We start from the raw sequence: 10,428 nt of genomic DNA on the forward strand, positions 1-10,428 counted from the left end.
AGAGAATGTGTGTGTGTGAGTGTGTGTATGTGAGAGTATGTTAGAATGTGTGTGAGAGAAAGAATGTGTGTGTATGAGTGTGTGAGACAGAATGTGTGTGAGAGAGTGTGTCAGTGTGTATGAGTGTGAGAAAGAGTGTGTGTATGTGAGAGAGAATGTGTGTGTGAGTGTGTATATGAAAGAGAATGTGTGTGAGAGTATGTGAGAGTGAGAGAGAATGTGTGTATGAGAGTGTGTGTGCATATGAGAGTATGTGTATGTAAGAGAATGTGTGTGTGTGTGAGTGTGTGTGAGAGAGTATGTGACAGTGTGTGAGAGAGTGTGTGTGAGAGAGTATGTGACAGTGTGTGAGTGTGTGTATGTGAGAGAGAGAATGTGAGTATGTGAGAGAGTGTGAGAGAGTGTGTGTGAGTGTGTGAGAGAGAAAGTGTGTGAGTGCATGTGTGTGTGTAGGGTGGGCAAGATCGAGCAGAGAGATTGAAGCAAGTGAGGCTGGGAGCTGCTTCAAGGAGGAGGAGAGGGAAAGAAAGAGAAAGGCTTGCCTGTCAGAGGAGGAGCTAGAGAAGCAAATGTCAGCTAGAGTTCATGCAGGGGAAGGGAGATGGGCTGTGTGGTGTGCTCCTCTTGGCAGAGGCCTTGAAAGTCTTCAGCAGGACTCAGCCTGTGTCCCCTGGACTTTGGTATCCTTGGCAGTGCCTTGGACCTCACTGGGTACTGGAACCTATTGGTCTCTCTTTCCCACTAGACTGTGATTGTCTCAGGGGTAGGCAACGTGTGGCTTCCTCCCCGAGCCCCAGGCCTAGCCCAGTGCCAGGACTCGTCAATATTGTTTGAACTGGCTGAGCTCCAAGCAGGTGGGTTTGGAGGTTTTCACTCTTTGTTTGTTTTCTAGGTTGGTCTTATTTAACAAGGCAGACAGCCTGGGGTCAGACTCAAATTCTTGCCTGCCTAGTTTCAGCACTGCCTGGAGAATGAGAGGGGCCTGACTCCCTCAGGCTGGAGCCCAGATGAGTTCCTGGGTGCAATGGAGGAGGCAGTTGGAGCAGTGGGGACTGCCCAGTGGGAGGGAGGCAGAGCCAGTCTTACTGTTGAGAAGGCAGAGGGCAGAAGGGACTCCTCCTGGCAGTTGGTCCAGCTCTGGGCTACCTTGTCCATCCTGAGCCCTAGGAAAGAAAACAACAGGAGCCTTGCAGTGCAGACCTGTGTGGTCCAGAAAAAGAAACGTACAACCTCCCATGGCTGCTGCTTTCAGTCTGAGAGGCGTCAGGCTGAGATACTCGGGCTGCTTTTCCCCTCTGGGTGAGGATGCACCAACACGAACACACAGAGCGGCTGCTTCTACACAAAGGGACCCCGGGAGAGCAGGAGAGGCATTTGTGGGAAGTCACGGGGAACTGGTTGTCCACCTGAAAGTCGACTCTTCTTTGGGGACAGGAGACAGGCAGCACCCCTGTGGGGTACCAGGGGTTGGCCATCGCTCAACAATGGCAGGGCCAGTGCCTTAAGGAGCTCTGGGAAGGAGAACACACCTGCGCAGCATCAGCCCAGCTCTGGTGTGAGTCACCACCAAGTAGCTGATGGCAGCTGCAGAGCAAGTGCAGGTACAGGATGGGCCCTGGTTGGGAGAGAAGAGTGGAAGAGGCATGTTTGGGGTGAGAGCTGGAGGCATGAAAAGGTGGAGGGACGTGGAGGGCACGTGCTTCTCACAACACCAACTCCAGCCAGCGAGCCTGAGCACAGGGCCCTGGGAGTTTGGGAATGGAAACCACACGGCTGTGTGGGAAGGTGTAGGTGACCTTCCTCATTACAGGGGCCAGGAAATGCTGACGAATAAACAGCCATTGTTTACTGAGCCCTTGCTGCATGCTGGGCGCATAGCCAGGCCTTCACACACGACAACAATGGCATTTACTGTGTGCTGGGCACGTTCTGAGCACATCACTGCCTTCACTCACGTGACTCTCACAAACCAGAGGGCGGAACAGACCACGGAGAGGGTAAGTGGCTAGTCCGAGGTCACCCAGGATCAGGACTCTGAACCCCCGACCCCCGCCAGCTACAGCTTCTCCAGATATGACTGCGCAGTAGATATTCTCCCCACTTTACAGACAAAGAAACTGAGGCTTAGAGGGATTAACTGAGCAGGGAAGGAGCACTCTCATTGTGCCAGGCTCTGTGCTAATCACGTTCCCATCTGTTATTCCCTCCATTCTGGCCACAGCTGTGTGAGGTGGAGATTATGATCTCCAGGTGACAGAGGAGAAAACAGGGGGCTGGGAAAGGAGGGATAAGTCATTTGCCAGGATTTGATTGAAGAATCAGCACGAAGCCTGCAGAGTTTTCAGCGATTCTTGTGCCCTCAAGGAGCCACAGCTACAGCACCCACATTTCAGGTCTTAGTAGTCCCCCTGGGTCTGGGGGTGAGATGGGCGGGGTCCCAAAAAGACCCTTCTCGTCCAGAGCCCAGCTCACTGCACCCAGCCACTTCCTGCTGCAGGAAATGCAGACCAGGACGATTCCCGTTCCCCAGGGCTGCAGGAGGAGTCGGGGAAGGGGCTGTCTGGAAGGCTGCAAAATTCAAGTGAAGAAGGAAAAGCATCCTCTCCAGCGTCTGGGTTCCGATTCTGGCTTAACCTGTGCAGCCTGTGAGCTGATCAGAGCCTCAGTTTCCTGTCAGATAAGAATCATCACCCTCCCCGCCTCGGGGCGGAACTGTGAGGACCAGATAGAAAGGGCCCCCGGTACAGTGCTGCTCTGGCTGGACCCCAGGAGTGAAGTCTGAGATGAGGATTCCTGTACAAGGGATGCATCAAGGGTGTGCTCCCAGGGGAGCTGGTGAGGGCGAGGGAGGCACCCAGCCAGGATACATGCAGGAGGGTGGGGAGGGGTGCCCGCAGTGTAGATCATGGCTCTGTGTTGGTCAGACTCAAAGCAAGGCCCTCTGCCACTGGCCGAGCATCACCCTGGCTTCCAGTTCTCTGCACTCAGGGTCAAAGCGGTTCCAGCGGCCTGATGGCCATCAGATACTAAAGCACACAGAAGCCAGGGGTGGGACGGGGCCCTCAGAGTTGGTAAGCAGCATCCAGCAGGATTTGGGTGCAGCACAGACACTGTCGCCTGTGCCTGACACACAGCAGGTGCTTATTAAACAGGGTCAGTAACTGCTGGCACCCACAGAGCTGGGACAAGGACCCTTGGGCCTGGGGCAAATCGTGTGGCCACCCAGCCTTGGCAGGTGTATCAGTTTTCTGTTGCTGCTGAAACAAATGACCACTCCCTCAGTGGATTAAGCCCGTATTCATGGATTGTATTCTCTTACTGTTCTGGAGGTCAGAAGTCGAAAAATCAGGATGGCAGCAGGGCTGAGCTCCTTCTGAAAGCCTCGGGAAAATCTGTTTCCTTGCCTTTTTCAGCTTCTAGGAGCCGCCTGCATTCCTTGGCTTGGGGCCCCTTCCTCACATCCCTCCAGCCTTCACTTGCAGTGTTACCTCTCCTGCTGGAGCGTCTGGCCTTCCGCTTGTGATAACACTGGGCCTGTTCTGGCAGCACAGGATACCCTCCCCATCTCAAGACCCTTAGCTGAGTCGTAGCTGCAAAGGACCATTCTACCATGTTAGGTAACACATTCACAGGTTCCGGGGATGAGGATGTGGATGCCTTTGTGGGCCACTACGCAGTCAACCATAACAGGGGAAGAACAGGGACCTCAGCCTCCCCCAAGATGGATACACAGCCCTGCCTTTGTCTCAAGGGGACATCTCTACTCCAGAGCTCCCTGGGGGATGGGGCTGAGACTAGACTTCAGCTGGACCCACATCTTTGCCTGGCTTCTTCCCTTACTTTCTCGTTTCTTTTACCCCTCTAGGTTTCACCCCAGAGCACCCCCTGCAACCAATAAATTACTTGCTTAAGATTCCTTGCTTCTGGAGAACCTGTCCTATGTCACTTTGTAACATTATCCCCATTTCATAGATGGGGAAGCCGAGGTGCAGAGAGAATGACTATATCTTACCCAAGGTTACACAGAGTCAATGGCAGAGCTGGGACTGAACCCTAGTCTCTCAATTCTCAGTTCTGGGCTCCCCATTCCTCCTGTTTGTCTAAGGGCCAGCAAGGGAGTCTGGGGAAGATCAGAGAGCCAGTCCCCACATAGCTCGCCCTTCTCAGCATTGTCATGGTGCTGCTTAGCTGGCTACCTGCTGGCCAGAGCCCTTTTCTTCCTACCTCTGCTAAGTCCTTTGTTAAGGAAGTGCACTTTGAAGAGCCTTCTGGCTGTTTTGCTTTGAATTTCCGCAGCAGCTCTTTTGCCCCAAATCCTGGCAGCTTGGCTTGAGAATAGACTGTCCATCCAGTGCCCTGGGATGACGTGAGAGGGAACTGCTAGTCCTGGAGCAGGAGGCCGAGACAGAGGCATGCCACCCCATGCCCTGAACCCCCTTCAGAAGACCCAGGCCACAACACAGCAATGGTCCGAACTAAGACAACTCAAGTCTTGTGCTGCTGATTTTCAGTCTCTCCCCACTCCATCCCTTCCTTTCTCTGTTCTAGGTCCCAGTTGTATCTGTGGACCATGGGCTCTCTGCCTTCTGGCCTCTGATGGCTCCAGTCAATGGAAGGGCCCAGCAGAAGGAGAGACCAGCGTCTGTTCCTCCCCGATCCTTGCCCTTTCAAGCCTACGGATGGTCAGTTTCCCAGTGAGGCTAAACCCCCACTGCCTCTCCATTTCTTCTCGTGTGTGATAGGCAGTCATGGCCCTCAAGTTGTCCATGTCCTAATCCCTGGTATCTGTGAACCTGCCGCCTTATATAGCAAAGGAGACTTTGCAGATGTGATTAAATTGGCCAGGTGCAGTGGCTCACACCTGTAATCCCAGAACTTTGGCAGGCCGAGGCAGGCGGATCGTTTGAGGTCAGGAGTTTGAGACCAGCCTGCCCAACATGACAAAACCTCGTCTCTACTAAAAAATACAAAAATTAACTGGGCGTGGTGGTGGGTGCCTGTAATCCCAGCTACTCGGGAGGCTGAGGAGAATCGTTTGAACCTGGGAGGCGGAGGTTGCCGTGAGCTGAGATCATGTCACTGCACTCCAGCCTGGGTGACAGAGCAAGACTCCATCTAAAAAAAAAAAAAAAGATTTAAAAAGATGTGATTGACTGATCTTTAGATAGAGAGATTATACTAAATTATCCAAGGCGGGGCGGATGATGTAATTAGGGTCCTCATAAGAGGGCGGCAGGAGGGTCAAGGTGATCTGACGATGGAAGCAGAGGTGGCAGTGATGTGACCAGGAACCAAGGCAAGTCAGGAGAGGCAGGCGATGGATTCTCCCCTGGGGCCTCCAGAAGGAACCAGCCCTGCTGACACCTTGACGTTAGCATTCTGGACTTGTGACTTCCAGAACCGTAAGGAAATAAGTTTGTGTTGTTTTAAGCTATTAAATGTGTGGTGATTTTTTTACAGCAGGACTAGGATATTAATACGCTACACTTCTGTAAATACCCTCTTAATTACATTATCTTCAGTTAAAGCCTCAAGTGTGTTTTCTGTTTCCTGTCAGGACCTGAGTCATACAACTACTGATATGTGTCAGCAACGGTGTCGATTATTTTATTTATCTCTTATCACCCATGTTGCTGGTGGGGAAGGTGGGACTTAGGTCACACAGTCCATAGTAAGAGGTGGCATCCAACGCTCTGGCTCCAGGACCTGAGTCACAACCTGGCAGGCTGCTGCTTGCCACTGTTAAAGGAGGAGCCTGTAGCAAGGGAAGGAGCCTTCGTGAAAGTGAGAACTACCCCCACCTCCACCCCGAAGGACACAGGCCCAGGCTCAAGTTGGGTGGGGCGAGTGCAGCCCAGCTGTTCAGGGGCATGAACACTTCACTTCTTGCTTCTGAGGACTCAAAAACACACCCAGGTGCTTTTCGAGGTTTAGCTGAGCCCAAGGAACTGCATTTGAATTGATAACTCTCAGCCCTCAGTTTCCTCTTCCACAAAATGGGAATTTAAATGCCCATTTTGTAGGGCAGCATTGTGAAAATTAAAGTACACATAAGGAATGATGACCACATGGTAATTACCCAATAAATGGTGATCACTCTTATTTAAACATCTATCATAGATGCTAAAACTCTAGCACAGTTCTAGGTACTGGGGATAAATCAGAGAATAAAACAGACAAAACTCCAACTCTCTTGAGATGTTCATTTTGGTGACCTGAAACAGACAATAAACAAATAACTACATTTTTGTGTTTTGAGACTATGTTGCCCAGCTGGAGTATAGTGGCCTGATCACAGCTCACTGTAGCCTCAATCTCCCAGGCTCAAGTGATTCTCCTTCCTTGGCCTCCAAAGTCGCTGGGACTACAGGCATGTGCCACCACGTCTAGCTAATTTTTGAAAAGTTATTTATATTGACAAGGTTTCACTATGTTGCTCAGGCTAGTCTGGAACTTGTGGGCTCAAGTGATCCTCACACCTCAGCCTCCCAAAATGCTGGGATTAAAGGCATAAGCCACCATGTCTGACCAACTAAATTATTGAGTTCGTCAGAGGATGGTAAGAGGCGGAGGGTAGGGCACCGGAGGAGGGGGATGCTGTGATTTTACATAGATTGGTCAGGGGCAACTTTGCAGAGAAGAAGATGGTTTTTGAGCATCTCCTTGTTGCTTCATCTATTGATGTGTTGATGTCCTTGTATTTGCTTCAGTATAATTGGTGCTAATGGGTGGCTGTCTCTTGAACCCTGGGTGAGGTAAGGATGAAGGCTCAGTGTGCCTCGTGCATGTGTGAGGAGGGGTGTGCTTCCCGGCTTTCCCTTCCCCCACCAGCCATTTACTGACTCTGAGCCTTTGTCCAGGCTTTGCCATCCACCTGACATGCATCCCTCCCCTTGCCAAATGCCCTCCCATCCATCAAGTCCGCAGCACGCCCTCTCTCATTTCCTTGGTGCCTTCCCCATTCCTTGGGAAGAACTGAGGGCCCCTTCCATGCATTCAAGCAATTCTCCTTCATCAGCTTCCAGAGTAGCTGGGGTTACAGGAGTGTGCCACCATGCCCGGATAATTTTTGTATTTTTGGTAGAGATGGGGTTTGGCCATGTTGGTCAGGCTGGTCTGGAACTCCTGACCTTGGGTGACCCGCCCGCCTCAGTCTCCCACAGTGCTGGGATTACAGGCGTGAGCTGCCATACCCAGCCTCATGCATTCTCCTAACACAACTTTATTTTTTTTATAGATGAGGAAACTGAGGCACAGAGAGGCTAAGGCCATTCATGTGAACCCACAGAGCCTGACTGTAGAGTAGAGCTCTAAAAATTATCTAATTTTGAAGTTAATTTGTGCATATGGTACAGAATTCAAAAGATACACAAAGTAATGGAATGAAAATTTAGTCTCTCTCCCAGGAAGTATCCACCACAGGTAATTTTTGTTGGAACGCCCTTCCAGAGATAATCTGTGTATAAACATACATGTATTTGAAATTTACGTTTAACGCAAATGGGAGGATGGGAGGACGGCAGCTCGTGCACGGCCCCTTGCCTTTTCCTGCAGGTAGCGGCGTCTGTCTTGAGATGGCTCTATATCCATGCACACAGGCTGCCGCTTCACTGCTGCTCCATGCAGTGCAGGGAGAACTTGGGGCTGGAGGGCTGAGCCCGTGGTTCAAAGCATGTACACAGCATTGAGCAGCCATGCCTATCCTGTGGTCCTGGCCTCCCTGAATGCATAGTGGAGCAGAAGCACCCTGGAAGGTCACCACGACCCCAACAGAACCCAAGCATGGCACTTCCTTTCCTGCCCTCTGTCCCCCGTCAGAAGGCACTGGCTGTTCCAGGATGTGTTTGTCAGAACAGTAGAGGATAGAAAAGACATACATCTACAAGTCTCTCACTCAAAAGAGAGGCTCTAGAGAGACCATCCCAGGCCCCAGATAACTCCAAAGTAAAAGCTGGTGTCCAACAAGGAAAACAGGAGAGGCACTTTGGTCGTTATCAGGTTATCTGTCTGGGACAGGCAGGTGAACTCGATGTCCAGTAAACATTCCTACACCCATACCTCTGGGTCCTAATTTCTGATCTCTGGGCTTCTGAGGCACAGACATTTCTCAGCTTCCTGGGCCAGCTGCTGGCCGTATTGCAGAATCATCACACTGTGAACCCCGAGAGGTCCTCTCACCTAGCTGTTTTTTAAGACGTGGGTCTTGTGCAGGTCAGTCCACTGCTCTGCTAGCTTTTTTTCCTTGAATGCCTTCAGTGACAGGAATCTCACACTCTTTCAAAGACATTTAGGGGAATACCTCACCACCAAATATCAGAACTAGAGGCATCTTAGGAATCTCTTAGCCAACCCCTTTATTTTTTCTAATTATGCTTTTTCCTGCCTTGTACCGTATCCAATACAGACGTAGCTCTTCCTCTGGCGGGCTTCTTTATTTTCCTTTCGTTTGAAAATTTTTAAATTGCTACACAATATTTGTACATATTTATGGGGTGCATGTGATATTTCGTTACAGGCATAGAGTGTGTAATGATCAAGCCAGGGAATTTGGGGTATCCATCATCTCGAGTGTTTATCACTTCTATGTATTGAGAATATTTCAAGTCCTCTCTTCTAGCCATTTTGAAATATCCAATACATTGCCATTAGCTATCGTCACCCTACTTTGCTATCAAAATAGAAGGCTTTGTAATTGCTGCGGTATGGGGCAGGTCCTCTTTCCTGAAGGAAAACACCACCAAAGTAAAGACCAATTCTAGCTTAGTTCAGGCTTCCATAACACAATGCTACCAACTGGGTGGCTTAAATAAAAGATTTTTGTTTCTCCCAGTTCAGGAGGCTTGGAAGGCCGAGATCAAGATGCCCGTGATTTGGCTTCTGGGTGAGGGCCTTCTTCCTGGTTTGCAAATGGTTGCTTCCTGCATCTCCTTACAGGGTGGGTGATCTCTCTCTCTCTCTCTCTCTCTCTCTCTCTCTTCCTTTCTTTTCTGTCTTTCTTATAATAGCACTAGTCCCATTCCTCAGGGCTCTACCCTCATGATCTAGTCACCTCCCAAAGGTTCTACCTCCAAATATCATCGCATTAGGGATGAGGGCTTCAACATAGGAGTTTTGGGGGACACAAACATATTTAGCCAATAGCAAATCCCTACTCCCTACCCTAGCTGTCCTCTCCAACTCCACCCAGCCAGGATGGGAAGTACCTGGCAATTGTGCTACTCCCTGGGCCTCCAAACGCTTGGCTCCCGTTGCTAATCACGCTCAGACGCAGCCTGAGTCCCTCTCAACACAGCACCCCAGGAGCTGCTCCAATCACTGGGAATCGGCATGGAAGATGACACCCCTGCCATCCTGCTCCTTCCACCGAGGCAGCCCTGCCGATGAGAGTTTCCAAACCCACCCACCTGTAGGGTTGTTTCCAGTCCAACCAGACCAAAGGCCTCTCATGGCCCTCAAGCCGCCTGAGCCCCTGCTCCCGGCTCCCTGTGTCCAAGCCACCTGCTGTGGAATCCACCTTCCCACACAGTTCAGTCTTCATCATGCCTCGCTTCCCAAATGCCATGCTCTACCCCAATCTCCAGAAATGGGTTCAGCCTCTTCCTCAAGTCTGGAGTGCCCTTCTTGGTCTTTTCTGTGTATCCAGATCTCCATCCTTGGAGGGCCTCTGTACATGTAGCCAAGGTTGAGCCACTGCTGGGTGATCTAAGAGAACTTTCCACACACACCCTCAGTTTGTACCACAGCCAGACCTTCCTGCGAAGTGCTTTTATGGGTTTGTTTATTCATCATCCACGCTTACTAAGAGGCCACGTGTTGATCAGAGTATTTACCTGGGGCCAGGCACCGTGCTGAGACTTACTCATTTCATCCCATTAAATCTTCATGATGTTCCTATAAAGTAGGTCTTCTTATAAGACTGGCTTTTGGGAAATGGAGGCTAAAAGCTTGATGGACTTATCAAATTTGCATAACTGGCCAGCGGCGACCCCAAGATTTGAAACCCAGCCTGACTCCAGGGCTGACATGGGTGGCCCCGTCTCCGCACAGCCACAGCCTCGTGGGTGTAGCTCCCCATTCTCTTCACCTTTTGTGTCCCACGCACACTTCAGACCTCAGCTTGGCAGGGAAGGGGACCCTCTCTGACCTCCACCGAGTCCCAGACACACTCTCAGTGAGAGAGCACTTGTCACTGTGGCCATTTTTATTTATTCGGGTCATTGTTTGAGTCTTGGCTATCTCTTTCTGCCCCCTCCACAGACGATAAGCTCCATGGAGGTCGGATTATGTCTGCTTTTACTGCCTTTCTCAGGGTTCTTTAGCAGAACACCTAGCACATGTTTGTTGGATGGATGGATGGACAATGGATGAGAAAAGAAGGAAGGAAGGAAGGAAGGAAGGAAGGAAGGAAAGAAGGAAGGAAGGAAGGAA

This window comes from Mandrillus leucophaeus, unplaced genomic scaffold (assembly GCF_000951045.1).
Source record: "Mandrillus leucophaeus isolate KB7577 unplaced genomic scaffold, Mleu.le_1.0 Scaffold66, whole genome shotgun sequence".
Classification (NCBI taxonomy): domain Eukaryota; kingdom Metazoa; phylum Chordata; class Mammalia; order Primates; family Cercopithecidae; genus Mandrillus; species Mandrillus leucophaeus.